This window comes from Tamandua tetradactyla, chromosome 16 (assembly GCF_023851605.1).
Source record: "Tamandua tetradactyla isolate mTamTet1 chromosome 16, mTamTet1.pri, whole genome shotgun sequence".
NCBI lineage: Eukaryota > Metazoa > Chordata > Mammalia > Pilosa > Myrmecophagidae > Tamandua > Tamandua tetradactyla.
In genome coordinates, this window is record NC_135342.1 from 23,297,113 (window position 1) to 23,316,455 (window position 19,343).

The 19,343-nt window shown below is 41.4% G+C and overlaps 1 non-coding gene across 1 annotated transcript; it reads right to left on the reverse strand.

Annotated features, from left to right (window-relative positions):
* Window positions 1–12,003: 12,003 nt before the first annotated feature.
* Window positions 12,004–12,110, reverse strand: LOC143660502 (U6 spliceosomal RNA). Its single transcript, XR_013164098.1, has one exon. It is a non-coding gene; the product is annotated as a U6 spliceosomal RNA (small nuclear RNA).
* Window positions 12,111–19,343: the final 7,233 nt, after the last annotated feature.

Genomic DNA, 19,343 nt, shown 5'->3' on the forward strand with positions numbered 1-19,343 from the left:
ACCTGCCACCGTCTCTGCAGGTCCCAGCTGCCCTTACTGCACACTGGGCACCATGCCAGAGTTTGCTTTTGTGTTGTGTGGTTCTGTGGTTTTTGGAAAATGCATGATGTCGAGCAGCTGCCTTTACAGTATCCCACAAAATAGCTTCACTGTCCTAAAATGCCCTGAGCTCCAGCTATTTTTCCTTCCATTCCTCCCTCTGAACCCTGTGTAGCAATGATCTTTTTACTATTTCTATGGTTTTGTCTTTTCCAGGATGTCATATACTTGGAATCAAACATAATATAGCCTTTCAGACTGGCTTCTTTTGCTTAGCAATACAGATTTAAGGTTCTTCATTGTCTTTTCAAAGCTTGTTAGCTCATTTCTTTTCGTCACTGAGTAACATTCTATTTGGTACAGGTGTATATCAGTTTATTTATCCATTCACCTATTGGAAGGACCTCTTGGTTGTTTGCATTTTTTTATAATCAATGTACTTCTATCATGAAAAATAATGTATATACAAAAAAAGGAATAAATTTCAAAGCACACTGCAACAATTAGTTATAAAACAGATTTCAGAATTGGCTTAGGATACAGTTCCACAGTTTTAGGTTTTTCCTTCTAGCTGCTTAAAGACACTGGAGACTAAAAGAAATACCAACTTAATGATTCAGTAGTCATACTCATTGGTTAAATCCTATTTCCTCTGTTATAACTCCACCTTCTCCTTTGATTGTTCTCCCAATATTTAGAGATATTTGGGCTATGCCCATTCTAATTTTTTCATGCTGGAAAGGGCTGTCAAAAATATGGGATGGGGGGATGGAATTAACTGATGGACTGGAGAAGGCTGGCCTCACTGGGTTTCAGGACTTATCTGGCCTAAGAACCCATCTGGAGATTGTAGGTATCTGGAAAGTAATCATAGTGCATGTAACCTTTATAGAACCTCCGATAAAGCCCATGTGTTCTGTAGGGTGGCAGGAATGGTTTGGGTTGGGCTTTGGCAGACCATGATAAATAGGAATATCTGGGTGAAGCTTGTATAAACATAGCCTCCAGAGTAGCCTCTTGACTCTGTTTGAACTCTCATAGCTACTGATATCTTGTTTGTTACAAATGTTTTTCCCTTTTTGGTCAGAAAGACACTGTTGATCCCACAATGCCAAGGCCAGGTCCATCCCTGGGAGTCATGGCCCATGTTGACGGGGAGACTTTCACCACTGGATGTCATGTCCCAAGTAGGAGGGAGAGTAATGATTTCCCTTGAAGAGTTGGACTTGAAGAGCAAGAGGTCACATCTAAGCAAAAGAGGTCCTCTGAATTGGTTGCTTCCATTTTTTGACAGTTACAAACGCAGATACTATTTAAAAAAAAAAAAAAAAAAAAGGAAAAGGGTTAGGACTGCCCTACACAAATTCATGTCATACTTACAAGACCAGTTCTACATAAAAAGAGCTCTACACTGAACACACTCTATCTCCCTATGAAGTACTTTCCTTTGGATATAGCTCCACCCTGTCCTGCAGGGAACTTCTCCAGGTCCGTATGGTTTGGAATGAGAAGAAAGAGGTAAGGCAGCCATGACCAATCGTAGTCCCCCATCCCGCACCATCACACTAACTGGACAAGAGATGAGCACACAACCCAGGAAGGACCATTCACACTTCTTTCTGAAACTTCTGCTTCAGCCATTGAGAAAAGAGGTGTCTCTTCTCTGGGAACTAGACCATAACCGCCATATATCTGTCAGCTTAGACTAAAAGCTATGCTTCTCTAACAAATGACCCAGCAAAGGTATATTTGTTATATATTTATTACTCACACACATCCATGTCCATTGCTAATTAGCTATGGATTTGCTCCACAACCTCTTCATTGCTAGACTAAGGTTGAAGAAGGAGACCCTACCAGGCTGGGACAAACCAATTTCATGCATGGTAAAATAGCAGTAGCAGAATAATGAAAGGGTCCTTAAAGAATCTTCTCAGAAGCTTTGCATCTCATTTTCAATCATATTTTATTGCTCAAAGCAGGTTAAACAGGTAAGCCTGAAGTCAGGGGGTGAGATTATTATCTTCCCATTAGGAAAAGCCCAGTAGAGAAGAAAAACAAATTATATAATGATACAATCTTCCAAAGACAGTTTAGTCTAAGACTGCTGAAGGACTGCCAAAGGGCCACTTAGAGAAGGCTTAGAAAAGAACAAAGTAAAAATAGACCAGCGTGGGGGTGGGGGGTGCACAGGTGGGTCAGTGATAGAACGCTTGCCTGCTATGTGGGAGACCCAGATTTGATTCTCCACCCACCCACCCACCCCAAAAACACAAAAAAATAGAACAGCATCCAAAAGATGTACCAGTGAGCAGGGTCCAGAAGTCTCATCCGAACACCTGAATCCAAACATGGAGACTCCTTAACAATCCTACCAAGTAAGCCAACAGATTGCCATTTCGACTGAGGTTGGTTTGAGTTGAGTTTCTCACTAACAGAAGAGTCCTGACCCAGGATCATTGGAGGGGCTTTTGTTTGCCCCATCCCATTCTTCAACCATGGCTTTGAACGTTAATTCGACTCAAGTAATGGAATTTTTCCAAAAGCAAAGATCTGGTTCAACATAAGCAGATGGAAACACCAAGACACCTAGTAGCAAACAGCTTCCCTTTTTAGTTCTCCCTATTGAGCTATACGTTGACACAGGGAATCAAAATGGTAGGATAAAAATCTGAAAATCACCAACTCTCTAAATCTTTGAGCCAGGGACACTTAGAATTTTAGAATCAGGGATCTGTTTCACTCATATTTTAGGGCTATGTTAGAGATCCCTCAGAGTGGCAATTCTCTGTCTTAAGAAATTGGGATTTCTTTCCAGCACCAGTCAAAAATCCTTCTTCCCCACTGCATCTGAGGAGAGAGGTAGCTGGATCCAACCCGGTTCTATAAACCCAGGTGTTCTTGCAGGGGACGGGTGACAGTGGCTGGCACCAGGGGAGAGGATAGGAAAGAGTGAGAGGATTAATCACCGTAATCCCAGAACTAACACAGAGAGTGGGTGTGACCAACAGTATCAGCAGAGGTGCTGAAAGCTACCAACACCCCTTCTTTTATTTGTCCAAACTAGGGCTGTCCATGCCCAGCTCCAGACCTTTGAAGGACCACTCCCAGCTTAACAAGAACAAAAAACCCAAGTTCATGACTTCAATGAATCCCAGGCAGCTCTGAGTGGCCTGGTTGAAGGTGGAGAGGGCAGGAGTGCTGGGCTCTAACCCAGGGTCTGTCATAGCACCCTCTGTAACCCTAGTTCTTGCTCTGGCCACCGTTTTCCCTTCTGTGAAATGGGGATAGTGATAACTTCTGTCCTCACTCAAAGTTCTGATTACTAGGTCAAATTGAGAACCGATGGCAAAGGGTTTGCCAGTGGCTGAAGTGATAATAACAATTAACATGTGTGAAGTGCTTCCTATGAGTCAAGCATGCTCTGAGCATTTTCTGCCTTTCAATTCATTTAATCCTTACAACAGCAAAAGGTAGATGAAATTATAACCCTCAATTTATGGATGAGTAGCACAAAGCAAAAGGAGGTTACATAACTTGACCGAGTCACACAGGCAGTCTGACTATCTTAGGGATACAGGGTCGACATAGGTAATGTGTTGAGTCATATATGTCCCCTCAGTCATGCTCCTTCTTGCTGAGCCTTTTACCCACAGACTAAAACACCACCTGCAAATGCCCTAAAAAGAGTGGCCAACAAGGAAAAATTGTTGAATGACTATTTTGTTCTACATCCATATAATTATAAGGATAATAGTTAACACTGATTGAGCATGCCAGGAGACACTCTGAACTTTTCCCTTGCATGATGTCATTGCAAACTTGAGAGGAAGGGACAGTATCAGTTGTGTGCTAGCAAAAGTCATTTTTTGTTGGCTCTTAGGGGGTCAAGTCCCAGTTTATAGGTTTTGCCTTTTCCTGTGGAATAAATGTTCCCACCAGGGCTGATTTCAAGCTATCAATGTGAAGTCACTAAATAATAGAGCTGGGAAGAGATGTGCACTGGCTTTTGTGGAGTCAGTGCCAAGTAGCTCCAGTACACCACTGGTTTATATCCATTTTATGAGGACAGAAATTAAGGCTTGAATGAGTGAAATGATTTGCTTAAACTCATGGATCAAGTAAATGGCAAACCCAAGCAGTCTGGAGCCCAAACCAGGTTTCCTATTTACTGTCTTGTACTGTCTCTCTGAGCTAGATTCCTCCTGGGACCAGAGGTAATTCAGACCAAAATTCTGTCCCTAAAGAATCCATTAGGAGGAGTCAAGGGTATCAGGGGTCATAAACTTGCCTGCCCAACCATGGTGTATTTTTCCTACACGTCTCACCCACACGATGCTCCTGCCATCTCAGAAATGTCTATCCAAGTCCTAGGCCTGTTTTTAAATCGGGTTGCATTTTTGTTGTTGAATTATAGCAGTACTTTACATATTCTGGATAGTAAACCTTATCACTTACATGGTTTCTAGTATTTTCTCCCATGCTATGGTGGTTTGGAGCTATGTACCACAGAACAGCATATACTTAAACTCAATCCATTCCTGTGGGTAGGAACCCTTATAAATAGGACCTTTTGAAGAGGTTTCTTCAGATGACCCACCCATTAAGGAGGAGTCTTAATACTTCTGAAGGCATTATAGGGAAGGTCACAGAGAGAAAAAAGCCACAGAAGGAGCAGCCAGAAGCTGAAAGTGCGCAGAACCCGGAAGAGAAAGGAGTAGCCAGGAAAGGTTGCCACATGTGCTGCCACGTGACAGAAAAGCAAGGCTGAGGAAACAGCCAGTCCCAGGGAGCCAGGCTTCAGGAAGAAGACCTAACCTTGACTGCGCCTTGATTTGGACTTCTCCTAGCCTCAAAACCATGAGCCAATAAACTCTCATTGTTTGAGCCTGCCCATTGCATGGTATTTGCTTTAACAACAAGGAATCTAAGACATATGCTGTTGGTCTTCTCTTCACCATCACAGAATATTTTTTAAGACCTCTGAAAAGATTAAAATTGAATAGAAATCTCAGTGGGACAAAGGTACTTGTAAGAAGCTTTTTTTCTTAAATAGCAACTGTCAGTTTATTGTCCTGGTTAATACAAAGACAATTATTGTGTGGATGACCAACCACAGTAGCCATTTTATAAAATAACAGGCTTTACAATTAAATCTAAATTCCATTGAAAGCATTACATTTTTTACGGTTCTCATTCATTTTTTTAATTAGAGATGTTGTAGATTTGCAGAAATTCATGCAGAAAATACAGAGTTCCCAAAAAGAACTAACACCAATCCTGCTCAAACTCTTCTAAAAATCTGAGGAAAAGGTACATTACCTAACTATATTCCATAGTTTACATGAGAGTTCACTGTTTGTGTCATACAGTCCTATGGGGTTTTATTAAGTTTTTATTCTAGTAATATATGTATACGCTATAATTTCCCCACTTTTAACCACACTTAAATATATAATTCAGTGGTGTAAAATTACATTCACAATGTTGTGCAACCATCACCACCATCCATTACCACAACCTCTCCATCACCCCAGATAGAAACTCTGTACCAATTAAGTGTTAATTCCCCATTCCCTACCCTTACCCCTGTCCCTGGTAATGTATATTCTAGTTTCTGACTCTAAAGAATTTGCATATTCTAATAATTTCATGTCAGTGACCTCATACAATATTTGTCCTTTTATGTCTGGCTTATTTCACTCAACATAATGTCTTCAAGGCTCATCTGTGCTTCAGCATGTATTAGAGCTTCATTTCTTCTTACAGCTGAATGATATTCCATTGTATGTATATGCCACATTTTGCATATCCATCCATCTGTTGATAGATATTGGATTGCTTCCATCTTTGGCAATCGTGAATAGTGCTGCTATGAACATTAGTGTGTAAATATCTGTTCAAGTCACTTCTATTCGTCTTCTGAGATCTTCTATTTCTTCTTGAGTCAGTGTAGGTAGTTTGTGTATTTATAGAATTTGTCCATTTCGCTTAAGTTAACTAATTTGTTGATGTAAAGATGTTCATATTATCCTCTTAAAATCCTTTTTATTTGGGTGGGGAGGGGGGCTCAGTAATAATGTCCTCCCTTTCATTTCCAATTTCAGTTATTTGTGTCCTCTCTCTTTTTCCTTTGTCTAGCTAAAGGTTTGTCAACTTCATTGATCTTTTCAAAGAAACAACTTGTGGCTTTTTTATTCCATGCTAGTTCCTATATTCTGTATTTCATTTATTTCAACTCTAACCTTTATTATTTCCTTCCTTCTACTTGTGTTAGGTTTTATTTTATTTCAAAGGACTCTGGCTCAGAAAGAACTTTGAACCCGATGTCATAATTGGATTAAACTGTTGAGGGTCCTGGGATGGAAATAAGCATATTCTATATGTAGGAGGGACATGAATAATTGTGGCCAGAGGGTAGACTAAGGAAGATTGATTGCAGTGATGGCCCCAGCATAACACCTTGTACTGTATCCATGACCATCACTATGTAACATTGCCGTCTGTGGATAAGGGGTTATCATCAGATGTAATGCAAATAAGAGATTAAAAAAAACCAAATGTACAACTTATCCACTGTTGGTGGGAATGTAAAATGGTGCAACCACTGTGAAAGGCAGTTTGGCGGTTCCTCAAAAAGCTGAATATAGAATTGCCATACGATCCAGCAATACCATTGCTAGGTATCTACTCAAAGGACTTAAGGGCAAAGACACAAACGGACATTTGTACACCAATGTTTATAGCAGCATTATTTACAATTGCAAAGAGATGGAAACAGCCAAAATGTCCATCAACAGACAAGTGGCTAAACAAACTGTGGTATATACATACGATGGAATATTATGCAGCTTTAAGACAGAATAAACTTATGAAGCATGTAATAACATGGATGGACCTAGAGTACATTATGCTGAGTGATAGCCAAAAACTAAAGGACAAATACTGTATGGTCCCACTGATGTGAACCGACATTAGAGAATAAACTTGGAATATGTCATTGGTAACAGAGACCATCAGGAATTAGAAATAGGGTAAGATAATGGGTAATTGGAGCTGAAGGGATACAGACTGTGCAACAGGACTGAATACAAAAACTCAAAAATGGACAGCACAATACTACCTAATTGTAATGTAATTATGTTAAAACACTGAATGAAGCTGCATCTGAGCTATAGTTTTTTTTTGTATGTTTTCTTTCTGGTTTTTTTTATATTTTTTGTATTTTTTATTTTTACTTTTTTCTCTATATTATCATTTTATTTCTTTTTCTGTTGTCTTGCTATTTCTTTTTCTAAATCGATGAAAATGTACTAAGAAATGACGATCATACATCTATGTGATGATATTAAGAATCACTGATTGCATATGTAGAATGGAATGATTTCTAAATGTTGTGTTAGTTAATTTTTTTTAATAAATAAAAAAAAAAACCAAATGTGCATTTCCAATTGCCATCTCTGTGAGAATATGCCCAGGCTAGCCTGATGAAGTATAAGAAACATAAGGAGCAGAACCAAATGTCCCTAGCCAAGACCATCTTAGAGCAACCTAGAGCCAACTGATCCACAGAGATATGACTAAGCCCATACAAAAGAGCAGAGATACCTATTTAATCATGTTGCCCTGAGTGTACAAGACACACTTGCGTTGTATGGGCACTGAAGTTTCGTGGTGTTGGTTATGCAGCATTCTGGTAGCAATAGATAACTTCATAATTCTTAAATAGTCCTACCTAAGTATGCTATAGTCCAAAAACTGAATTATAAGGGTAAGTACCAACAACAATCTTGACCAGAAATAATAGGAGGAAGGAAAGGAGAAGAAAATTCTAGTTAATATAGACAAATACACATACACTTACAAAAGCAAGGGAGAAAATTGTATAGATATTTTTGTTCTCATTTCTGTAAGATGCCTCAAGGCCACAGTTAATATTTGTCTTTCCTTCTACGACTATGAAGACTACCAAGTCCATGGTTCCTTTCCCTCAGCCAGAACCCTAGCTGGTTGGGATTCTTCACAGGCGTTATGACCAAAACCTTTGTATTATATCTGAATAATCTAAATCGTTAGTGGTCCTGCCATTTTTGTAGCTGCTGTAATTTTCCATTAATGTTTCCTATTTAACACAGAAGTTCTGAGAAGCATTCCTGAAAATTCTCTAAGTTCCAAATATATTTCCCCACACTCCACTGTGTATCAGCGGCCCAATTTCTCCCAGGATCATTTACCACCATGTTTCTTTGCCTGTTGGTACAGTAGGATGAGAATCTCAAAATGGCCAGGTAAAATCTTAATTTCCCTTTCAATTGAGCATTGTTGCATGCTCTGTTGAAAGTTCTCCTCCTTTGGGAAGTAAGACTACCAAAACTGGAGAGCTTGACGTTTCAAGAAAGGGAAAAAAAATTCAAGTGAGTTATTAGTAAGACAGGTCAAGCTCAAACCCACTGATTTTTTAATTCTATTGAAGAAACAGGGCCATAAAACAGTCACGAATTCAAAGCATATCCTACATCCTGTAAAATAGAACACCATTTTTCAAGGTATTGTCTTCCAGATGACACAGTAACTGAATCTTTAAAAATCTTTCGAAGGCCATTCTAACAGGTCAACTCCTCCTGGGTGATTAGAACATAATAATACCACTGAATTCCATGAGCAGAAAAACATATGGTCACACTTCTTTTGCTATAAATTCCTTGATCAGAAGCAGCATTTTGCAGTATAACATAATTGCCAATTATGCCTTCTTTAGATCAATGGGTGCTAAGTTCTGGCAGATGCATTATGAGCAAGGAAAGTAAGTCCATATACAGCTTGTGTCTATTTCAGTTAGGAGTATTGGTTGCCCCCCCTCCCCCATGATGAAGGGGGCTTAATACAATCAATCTCATGACATTGCTGGCCCTCACCCTTGGAGAATGCTTTGTTGGAGGCTGAGTACTGGTGTCTTCCGTGGCAGGTTAGGCTTTCAGTATTGGAGGTGGCAAGGTTAGCATTGTTGAGGTTAAATCTGCTTTGTTCAGCTTGTACATAACCTCTCCCTCTGTCACTATTTGAATATAGGCCTATGGAGGAAGCACTTTGGTGGCTGAGGACAAAGCCTGAGCAAAATCCACAGAATGGATCGCCCCGCATCTGATCACTGAGCAGCTTCTCTGCATTGGATGCTCTTTCAAAATCATTCACATCAGAAAAAAAAAATGTTGCATTCTATACACTATTCTGAGAGGTCTATTTGAATACCTCTTCCTCCAATCTCTTTATCACAAATCCTCTCATCCTATTCTTTTCAAACCCCCAAGAATTTGGCTGCATGATTCCCCTCTCTCCATGAGTTAATGTGTATACATACTTCTAGTCATCTCCCAGTCAAGTCGAGGTGAACAATCGAATATGCGACTAAAGCATCTGCTCTCTGAAAGAATTTCCCTCCTTCGCTCTCTTTCAGGGACTCTTCTGACTGATTCTGAAATGCTTTAGCAGTCCACCTCAAGTTGGGGCCAGCATGTCATTCAGAGCTAAAGGTAAACCAGGCACAGGGCCTTTTCTCTTTGATCAACTTTAGAAACATCCCCCTGAAACCAAAGATGTAGATGGAAAAAGTAGAGACAATTCATCAAAAGTCAATGCATCAAGAGGCACTGTGATTGTGGCTCAGTGGCAGAATTCTCGCCTGCCATGCCTGGAGACCAGGGTTCGATTCGCAGTGCCTGCCCATGCAAAAGAAAATTAAAAATAGACTGCAGAAGAGTCAATGTCAACCAAAGCCTAACCTTCTGCTCACTCAACTTAATTGTTCCTATATCCATATAACCTTTCCACTTGATAGATTGCTGCTACACATATCTGACCTCATGGCTGAGCAGATAAGATAATAAAATGCCCAACTCATGACAGTGCATATGGTACAGAATTGAATCAGATCTGTTTGACTCTTCTAACTTTCCTGCCCTTTCCCCATTCTAGAGACAGACAAGTACAGCCAAGTAGGAAGTAATTCAACCTTCAGAGCCTGGTGTGTTTCACAATACACCACACTTATCAAGTTACGAGCATTTTCAGACTTGTGTTGGCAGCTTGGGTTCCAATTGTTGAATGCTTTCCACCGACTGCTGGGAGAAGGGGAAAGGTAGTGGGAATCCCAAAAGCCACGTGTCTTGTTTCATAACAAACACATGCATAACAAACAAGAGCCCATTTAGACTGTAACCATCCACGTGTACCTTCTCACGGGAAGAGACTAAAAGCCTTTAACTTACGCAATCATCGTTGCTTGGTATTAAAGATTCATGAAACCTTGGGAACTACAGTTTCAGTATCAAATACCTGAAATATTAAAACCACTGTACTTGAATTATAGTCTCATAGAATCAAAATTTGATAATATGAATCTTTAAAAACTTCTGTTCACTACTATGGCCACATATTCCAAAATGGAGAATAAATACAATCACATATCTCATTTATTCAATTAATTATCGAAATACCCATCTAGACTTACTAGCCAGAAATCTGGTATCCCTATCTTGAGTACTTCTTTTAGCAGCCCCCAACCACAGTTTTCCAAACACTTAGGACTCTAGACTTAGTCCAAAGAAGCAAACCTCACTCTCACCTACTACTAGTGCAACCTCTGAAAGTGATTTGACAGATTCAGTCAGTGTCAATCAATGCATCATTCAACTCTGCGATTCCATCACATTCTGCAGATGTACTTGAATTTATGCAAAATGACCCCTGTGCAAGTTTATTCCCTGCAGCTTTGTCAAGTAGTGAATGATTGGAAATGACCCAAATGTTCATCAGTAGAGGACTCACTAAATAAATTGTGGTACCTCTGTACAATGGAATACTGTGTGGGTCAGGATCCCAGCAGGAAAGGTAAGCTAAAAACAAATAGGATAATTGAGAGTTAATGATAGGATTATGTACAAAGTTGAGGGAATTGTCAAGGAAACTCCAACAAGGGATGGTAAAAACACTTGGGAGCTAGTAACTGTGCAGATCCTCTGCCATTCCTAGTCTGAAAGTGCAAAGGGAGGGAGTCATTACTGGAACCCGGAGAGATCTGTAGGTATTTAGGGTGCTAGCAGGAGTCATGGGCCAAGAAAATGACTAGCCAAGCCTGAAAGTGGAGGCGAGGGACACGCAATCCTCCCAGAAGAAAAGGACCAGCGAGAGGGAAGAAAATAGTTTGATAATAATACAACCTGCAAAGTTAACCTCAGACTTCCAGCAACTCTCCCAGCATCACATGAATAGAGCTTATCAGAGAATAAAGTAAAAAAAAACAGACAAGAAGAACAAAGAGATTGAGAGAAACATGGTCCTAAAGATATCCTTGACAGCCTGAATCCAGTGTGTCTGCCTCCTCTTGACCTAACTCATAGCTCCGAAAAATAGTTTCCCCTTTTTTTGGTTAATCTAGTTTAAGTTAGATTTCCATCACTTGTAATGGAAGAAATCCTAATCCTGGATCTTTGGCGAGAAAGCCTTTGTCAGGCTTTGTTCCACCCTCCCATCAGGGCCTTGAGTACTGACTCAGCTCACATTTGAAACTCTCAACCCATGAACTCTCTCTGGAAGAATAAAGGTCTACTCCAAAGGAAACATCTGCCTCCGCAAAGAGACGTAGAAACCAACAGCATTATATTTTCCCAGCATTGTGTTATGACAACTTGGAAATACCAAAAAAAAAAAAAATTTAAAGAATTATAACATACCTAGATTCTATAATTAACATTACTATACTTGTTCTGCAATATATCTAGTCATTTATCTATCCATCCATCAATCCATCTGGGTTTTTTAATTATTTTTATTGACAGATCTTCACACACATACAGTCCATACATGGTGTACAATCAATGGCTCACAATATCATGACATAGTTGTGTATTCATCACCATGATCATTTTTAGAATATTTGCATCACTCCAGAAGAAGAAATAAAAAGAAAAAAATATGGAACACTTCACAAATTTGCATGTCATCCTTGCGCAGGGACCATGCTAATCTTCTCCGTATCATTCCAATTTTAGTATATGTACTGCTGAAGTGAGCACAATCCATCTTTTATTTTTGATGCATTTCAAAGTAAGTTACAGACATCAGGTACATCCATCCTTTAACAACTGAGCAAACAGCATCATTTTTTTCTTCATACAAATGGGACATCCCGTAACACTTAGAAACTAAGTTTTATTACTAGAATAAGAATCTGAGAATCTCAGAAGCCTCAAATGTTAGAATCAGGGGCACCTGGAAATTTAGAAAGCAAGATCCTTCTGCACTCATCTCTACAGATGATGTCCACAGCTTTTCCATGGTAGCAAATATTACCTACAAAAGTGAGATTTCTTTCCAGCATGCTCATAAAGCCTTCCTAGCCATAGTATGTGATAAAGAGAATGGATGGAACCAGCTGAGTTTGTTAAGTCAGAGTTTCTCCAGAGAAAGGGCTTGGGTTTGGCCAACAGCCACAAACTCAGGGAGACAACAGAAAGAGAGAATGAAGCTTAATTCCTATAATCCCAAAACTAACAGAGAAAATGGGTGTGACAACAAACAATACCCAAAGCAATGAAAGGAAGGACCTTCCATCCCGACTTCCTAGATTGTACCCATTCAAACCAGTGCTACTCTTCTCCACTCCACACTTTGGAAGAGTTGCTCTCCACTTAACAACTAAGCCTGTCTCAGTCCTCAATTTAAACTGTGGTTAGGAGAGGCAGGGATGTTGGGTTCTTGTACAGGCTCTGCCACAGCTTCCTGTATAATCTTGGGGCTGGAGATGGCCACTGTTCCCTTGTTCATAGGTCTGCCATAATAGCCAAAAAATGAGCAGATGATGAGCATGCACAGATGGTTCAGTGGTAAAATGCTTGCCTTCCATGCAGGAGACCCAGGTTTGACTCCTGGACTATGCACTTAAAAAATAAATAAATAAATAAAAAATAAAAATGTGAACTGATGAATTAATTAATACAACCTATCTATATAGCTCATTTAAACAATTGAAGCACAGGAAGCACAGAATAAGAAAGAGGTCCTTTAATCCTGTATAGATTATTGTAATGCCTGGAAACATCCTAAAGCATGTTAAACAGATAATCAGAAGTATTGCCAAAGTCCCTGAGAGATGGGAGAAAGACCATGGAACTATTAAACCTTACCATCAGGGAATCCCAGATACTGTGTCAAACCTTAGGGACACCCAAATCAATAGGCCAGCCCTCGATCATGTGGCTTACTCTTGTAAAACCTACGTAGGTAGCATAGAAGCTTAGCCTACCTATAGGCATGCCTAAGAGTTACTTCTGGAGGACCTCTGTTGTTGCTCAGATGTGGCCTCAGTCTCTCTAAGCCCAGCTCAGCAAGTGAAATCATTGCCGTCCCCCCCTTACGTGGGACATGACATCCAGAGGTGAAAGTCTCCCTGGCGACGTGGGAGAGGACTCCCAAAGATGAATCCAGACCTGGCACCATGGGATTAACAATTCCATCCTGAACAAAAGGGGAGAAAGAAGTGTAATTAATAAAGTATCAGTGGCAGAGAGAGTTCAAATAGAATCGAGAAGTACTCTGGAGGTTGCTCTTACACAAGCTTCAGGTAGACCCTGCTACCTATCATAACCTGCCAACCCTCAACCAGGACCATTCCAGCCAATCCTAAAGAGTCCCTAGGGCAATATATAAGATTCCACAAGGGTTCCAGGCACTAGAGCAAATTTCCAGAAACCCACAACCTCCAGATGGGTCCCTGGACCAGATAAGTCCTGAAACCTAGCCCAGCCTCTCCAGAACACCAGATAGTTCCATCTCCCTACCCCATATTAGTGACAGACCCCCTTCCAATAGCAAAAATTTAGAATCGCCATAGCCCAAACAACCCCAAAGAGAGGTATGGAGAAATCATAGGTGGTGGTGAAATTATACATAGAAGCTAGGGCTTAACAAATGAATATGAATGTTGAATCATTAAATTGATATTTCTTTTAGACTCCAGTATTTTAGAGCAACTAGAAGTAAAAACCTAAAATTGTGAAATTGTAACCCAAGTCTGAAATATGTTCTACAACTAACTGTGGTGCTGTGCTTGGAAATATATGGTTTTTTTGTATATATGTTATTGTTCACAAAAACAGAAGGAAAGAAAATCGATTGTGATGATAAAAAAGTATTTAAGGCCTCTAGCCTCCTAGACTGTAGAACAGCTAGAAGGAAAAATAGGAGAGGATCATATGGTAGCCCATGACAAACGCTGGTATCTATCCTGCAAGCACTTTTTTTTTTTTTAAACATGGGCAGGCACCCGGAATTGAATCCGGGTCCTCTGGCATGGCAGGCGAGCATTCTTGCCTGCTGAGCCACTGTGGCCCCTGCAAGCACTTTTTGAAGAGTACTTTGAAAACTATTATTTTTTTATTTCTTTGCTTTGTATATATGTTATACTATATAATTAAAAAGTTAAAAAAAAAGACCACATCCACCAGATAATAGAAAAATACTCATAAATTGAATAAAAATTAAATCACGTAAGGCATTGAAAGAATAAAGGTAAAGGAATAGAAAAAGATATACCAATACCACCTTAGTACTTTCTGAAAGCCAGTGTGACTGTGATTGTATGAGATAAAATTGGCTTCATGGCAAAAAAAAAAAAAAAATAGACATAGACGAGCATTGTGATAAAAGGAACAATTCCCCAGGAAGATATAACAATTGTGACACAGCAATGTAGTCCTAAAATACATAAAGCAGAACGTAGAAGGACTACAAGGAGAAAGTAAGAAATTCACCATCGTGGTGGGAGATTTTAACTTACCCCATCAATAACTGATAGACAAAGCAAAGACAAAAAATTAGTAAAGGTATGGAATATTTGAAAAAGTTGTTTTGCTAAGTTAATTCAATTTGCAACTACAGAACCCCAAATTCCTAGAGAATCTTCATTATTTTCCATTACACACAGAGCTTTAACAATGTCAGCCACATATCAGGTGAGCATGAAAACCTTAGTAAATACTGAAAGAATAACGTAGATAATATACTTTGACCACAATGCAAAACTAATTAGAAACCAATAACAAAGAAAACAATGAAAGTCAAAATGTCTAGAAATTGTGCAAACATATGTCTACAAAACGGTTGGGCCAAGTAGAAATCATATTGGAAATTAGAAACTTTTAAGCTTTTCTTTAACAGCTAACCTCAAGTTAAACATTGTGTGTAATAAGACCCATCACTCAGCAACCTTGTTTGGGGACCAAGAAAACAAAGTCAGAGCTCCTCAGCCTGCCATTCAAAGCCCACCTCCCCTTGCCCTTAAATGTCCCCAGGGGCCAATCAGGTCACCAGTGGTCAGCGTGGGCTACGACGGGATGAGGACCTCCTGAGAGCAAATGACCCATCTAAAGCATGCAGCCACTATCCACTCCAGTAGACAAAGCTGGGCAGGGGTCTTCTGTTCTTCCAGAGGAATCCAAAATCAGGAATGTTCAATTACAGCACAAATACCTACTCGGTTGACTCAAAATCCTCCTCTAATACCATGTGAAACAAATGGATGAAAATTCTGCACACTGGATTTAGTTCCACACATAATCTTCTCTGCTCTTCAGACTCACCTGCATGGCTCACTCTGCATTTCGCCCAGGTGTCTGCTCACCTCCTCCCACACACAGCAGCCCTCCCTAAGCACCTGCCTGAAATGCCCCCTCCGTTCCTCTGCCTCTGTTACCCATTGTGCTTCCCTCGGGCACCGACAGTGCCCTGACAGTAGAACATACATGGGTTTCTTTCTATACCTATCTCCAATCTCTCTCTCTAAGAGTAAGGTAAACTCCAAAACAGCGGGACTTGATCTGTCCTATTTACAGCTATGTCTACAGTAGGCTCTCAAGGAGCATTTAGGGAATTAATAGATACCATAGAGGTGTGGACCCTGGGGTCAGACCTTCTTGAGGAAGAACCCCAGGTCTGCCTCACCCCTTCTGTGTGTCCTTTCTGAGGGTCGGCCACCTCCTGGGAAATGTGCATCATGGGTTGTGGAGAGAACTGTGAGTTTAAGCATGTCATGTGCTTAGCAGAGCACCTGGCAGAACACCTGGTACCTGAGAGCTGTTCTTAACGTCTTCCCCGGGCCTCCCACCCAGAGCTCAGGTAAAAAGCATCCTGGTGTCTCCTTTCCAGTGTGGGGCACTGATTGAAAAGGGATAACTTTCAAACAAGATGCAGAGGTGATTTGAGGTGGCAGGAGCTTACCTGGGGTAGTGCCCCGGTCCTGACCCTTTCCACTGTTAGTGAGTGATGAAGGACACAGACAGGGTTGGAGAGGCATGAAAGCAAAGCCAGCCCAGCTCCAAGAGCCCTCTCCCACCCTGGGAAAGGATCAGGAGGGGTGGAAAATCATTGTATTTTAGAACCTGAGAATCCTAAACCCACCCCACTATCACTAATACCTGGATTCCTGTGGAAGCAAGAGAAGAGAAATCACCCCACATCCATCCAGGCCTTTTCTCGGCTGAATTTCAACCCCTCTGCCTGCTGGGGTGCATGGTGACGTTCTCTCCTGGGTGCAGGGAGCCCTCTGCAGAAAAGAACACCCACAATCCCTATAGCCTTCTCCATTACAACCGTGGGGGCTCAGAGACACCCTCCCCCCTTCATTGTCTTTTCCACCTCCTTATATGATGCAAAGAGTCTGAGGGCAGTGGGAGTGTGGCTTTTCATTCATTCAACAACCTCACAGTTGAGCCCAGGGATGGGGGCCTTGGTGGGTAAGGTGATGAGGCGAGGATACAGTTAGACTTAAGGAACAGGGAATCTAAAGGGAGCACGAGAGGAAGCCCCCCCTTCCCGCCCAGTGGCACATCCACTGGGGTGAGGATACATCATTAAGCGTCTCCCCTAAATATAGCAACAGTGACTGAGTCAGAAAAGAATAAACAGAGGAGGGTACACTCAGAACAAAGTTAGGGACAGAGTCAAGCTGACCACAGATATTCCATCTCAGTGGAAGGGATGACAGACCAGGGGTATTATTGTAGGGCTGTGAGGAAAGGCTACTAATAGGAGAAAACACTGTGAGGAGTACAAGCACAGGAGCTCCAGAGAGGAGCCACCTGGGAAGAAGAGGAAACAAGGAGAGAGGCACAACTGGAAGACGTCAGGGGGGAAGTTGTCACACAAAGGGGACAGTCAGAGGCAGAGCTTGGGGGTGTCCTAGTTCTGGGAGATCCCCAGCAGATCCTCTGTGCATGAAAGACAGAGGCGGTGGCCTGGGGGCTAGAGGAGAGACAGTCTGCCCTGGTCAGGGAAACTATCCAAGCATAGCTAGATGGAGGGGGATGGGGTACAGCCCTGGAGGAGAAGAAGGATCCAGAGGGCAGCCAGAGGTGATTCAGAGAAGAGGGTGTAACAATTGGGGAGATCACTGGACAAAGGATACTCAACAGGATGCCAAGAAAAAAATCACAACCAGGGTGGCCTCGGGGCCTTCCTTCCCTAAGCTGGTACCCTGAGCAAATCCTTCAGCATCTTCTTAAAACCTGATGCAGTGGAATAGGAAATGGGTAAAATCTGCAATAGCTCAAAGAGGATAAAGGAGCCAGGTAGTGTCATGACAGCAGGGAGAGGGGACATGTGGGAATAAGAGCTTGGGTGTACTGGAGTCAGATTGGAAGAGGGTGAAGGAAAGGTGCCATGGGTGGATTTTGGAAATTTGGTTCTGAGCCCAGCTCCAGCACCAACGCTTGGTGCATCAAGATGTCACAATACATCTATTCCAGGTGGTAAATAATTCTGTGCTGATCTACCAAAGTGCCTTCCCACCATCCTAGCCTTCCCTATGATAACTCTCTCTCTCTCCCTACAACCCAGAAATTAAAGGGTTAATGCGAGGCACTTCAGGAGAACTCCAGGACCGTGTGGCCTGATTATTACTACAGCACAAGGTTGCCCATTCTGGTATCCATGCCCTACCAGCTGCTAAACATTTTTACTAACATGGCAGAAGAAGAGAATTCTGTCCCCAAATGGGGCCTTTTAGCCCCATTTCCGCTGGTGATTCTTGGTGTGGCCTTGGACAAGTCTCTTCCTTTCTCTAGACTTCAGCTTCTTTTCTTCTCTGGAGTCAAGGAGGGATCATAAGTAGATTCCATCTGCACTGCCATGTCAACCAATTGGAATGATCTGTCCAGTATGCTTTTCGAGAGGGTTTCTGAGACTATGAAAAGAATGTTGTGACAGATTAGCTATGCCTACTGTGGGTGAAGGTAGCACCAATAAGTTGCCACATTGGTGCCTGAATTTCTGTAATTATTTGATTTATTCATTCAGCAAGTCAACACATATTTATTAAGTATTTACTATAGCCAGGTACTTTTTTCCAGAAATAGGATTCAGCAACTAACAAAAGACAGAAACATCTGACCTAGTGAAGTTTACGTTCTGGAGTCTGTGATCCTAAGTTCCCATGATTCTAAAATCTGCACATTCTGCATGTGATATGAATCTGTGATTCCAAGGGTCTAAAATTCTAAGGATAGCCAACTCTTTCACTCACTACATGCTTGGGGAGGAGAGGGACAACCTGCCTAAGTGCTGTCTCTTCTGGGTTTCCCCATCTTCCCCACTCCAGACTCCCCTCAAGTATGGCACATACTTGGGCACAGTCCACCTGGGATTCCAGCTCTGAAAGGTGCTGTCCAGGTACTAAGTTCTGAAAAAAGTCTTTCTTCAAATCATGCAGAAAAACTGGAGGTCTATGAGGCATCCCCGCCAGCCATGGGATGGTGAGGCCATTGCTGGGACAAACCTCTTCCCGCTCCCTGACTCCCAACCTAGAGGGACACTTGGGTGTCACATAGCACGTGCCAGAGAATCCGTTCATTTGTTTATTCAACAAGCATATATTGAGCAATTCTAGACTTAACAACTGACCCCTGTAGTTCTGGTACAGTCATTCCTATTGTCAAAGGCAGGCAGCCATTCTGATTGGTCAATGCCCATGCCAACCGGTTGTGATAGCTTTTGTTTTGTTTTTTACTGAAAACTGTTATTTCATTTTTCTCCTTGCCCCTTGGTTTCTCCCTCTCTCTTCCCCTCAATCTCCCCTCTCTGTACCTCAGAACTTTGTAGATTTGAGGCTCTTTAACAGCTCCCCCAACTCTTCCCACAACCTCTCCAGCGCCTTTCTGCAGCAAGAGAATTTGCAATCACACCACAGTAAAGACAAAAGCTACCAAAAATTCTGTTCCTTTTTGGAATCCAGGATTTCTGGGCTAAAGTCTTAC